The sequence below is a fragment of the Sphaeroforma arctica genome (assembly GCF_001186125.1).
Source record: "Sphaeroforma arctica JP610 unplaced genomic scaffold supercont1.325, whole genome shotgun sequence".
Classification (NCBI taxonomy): domain Eukaryota; class Ichthyosporea; order Ichthyophonida; genus Sphaeroforma; species Sphaeroforma arctica.
In genome coordinates this window covers 13376-15364 of record NW_014040233.1, presented here as the reverse complement: position 1 = coordinate 15364, position 1989 = coordinate 13376, and positions in this window count along the sequence as shown.

Genomic DNA, 1989 nt, shown 5'->3' with positions numbered 1-1989 from the left:
TCTAACAGACCTCTAGGTGAACCCTCCTACAAGTAGACCCTCTAGCAGACCTCTAGGTGGACCCTCCTACAAGTAGACCCTCCAGGTGTCCCACTCTACACCCCAACTATCCACAGGGGTATGCGTGAGCACGAAGGAACAGGTGCCTACTAGGGAACAAACATGCAAGGTCTCTACTACGGCAGTATCGTGCCAAAGTAGGCTGGCCCGTTCAGTTGAGAGCTATAAAGACCAGAAATCTGCATGCGTACCCCATTTGCGACGTTTTGTATCTGTGAACTCTCATAGCTGTAGTAGCACAAATCGATGGGCTACATCTCACTGTAAACAGTGACGAATGAGAGACGTCTATGATTAATAACGCCTGTCGTACGTTATCGATATTCCCCAGACATAATCATAAACAACAAGCACATTTGACACCCACAGACTGACCTTTCCCTCTAGATATTTATAGTTCTCGTCTATATAGCGAGTTCAGATATTATTTGTATGTTTACATTTATAGATAAGTTTACATACATACTTCAGTGAGACTACCCGTCTAAGGGGTTTAGGGTTTCCCCTCTAACAATTACATTAGGAGGCTAAATATGTTTATTATCCATCATCGCTTGTTTGCATGTAGTAATACCTATAAAAACCCCTAAAACATATTCCGTGACGTTGATAGAATCCAAGCTTTGCATACCTACTTAGCTCTCTATTTTATAAACTAAATGAATCTCCGTCCAACTATACCACTAATATAAAAATATTTATGAAGCAAACTTCGTCTGTGCTTAGAAGCTTTGATTCGAACGAGAAAATCCCTATATATCGGCTTGGAGCGTTTAATAGTATACACTAACAAACATCTATCAAAGTGTTTTCTAGGCTAGAAGTGTATGGTTGTCGTATATCTGACAGGAATGGTTTTATTGTGCATAAATACGAATAACTCTGTGGGTATTGCACCCAGCCCTATTTAGAGAATGACAGGATAAGTGACGCACTACCCATATTAAAAGGCCTATAGTAGTTATTGTCTGATATAATACCTGTATAATAATCAACCCAACCCAACCAATGACAGTCCACGGATTGGCAAAGCAATCCACAGGAAGCAAAGATGCAGCAACCCAAGTATTGTCACGAACGGAAGTGTTCTGTTTGCACATATCATTCCCTGTTTGTATTCCAGTCATCTGGTATAGAACACTGGGGTTGGCATCATACCTTCGAAACAAAGTGTGTTAGATATCAACTATACATGTTGGGGTCCCATTGAAAGACACCTCGATGATCTCAAAAGGTGCCCCTAAATCAAACTGCCATTAGGAGCCCACACTCCACTCAAACGTGAGGCATACCACAGGTAGTACAAGTAAAGTAATAGCAGATTGATAATTCAAGCACAAGCATTGATACCAACTGTGCACAAAGTGTTATTCATTAACATTCGCAAATTCTCCGTTGGAAATTTTCCGTTCGCCAAACAGCAACGCGTGTACTAATGCAACTGAGTCGTTCGTCGACATGAGACGGACGAGTACAAATTGTCCCAACATTTGCAAGGGTCAATCATGCCTCCGCAAGGGCATTAGAAGGAAGTCAATGTTATAAGTTGTTACTAAGCGGCGCTGTGTAGATGTATCGAATATGGATGATTTCGTAACCACACAGTAGACATACTATAAAAACAAAATGACATGGCCATATATTCCCTACAATCTGAGTGGCTTACGGAGGCAAGTGCGCACCAGCAACCACAGAATGAAATGGTGAACAAACTGGCGGGGAATAAACATAAGAGATTACTACGGCTGCACAAAGGACCTTTGGGAAAGCTTTGGACTAAAGAATGTGATGATGCATTTAAACTAGTCAAAAGTAAAGTATTGGACGCACCCATATGTTTAATCCGTATAAGTCCATGCGGCTAAAGCTGAAGTACAGATACAGTCATTAGCTACTAAAGGCGGCTCAGATACACCGTACAATCCTACA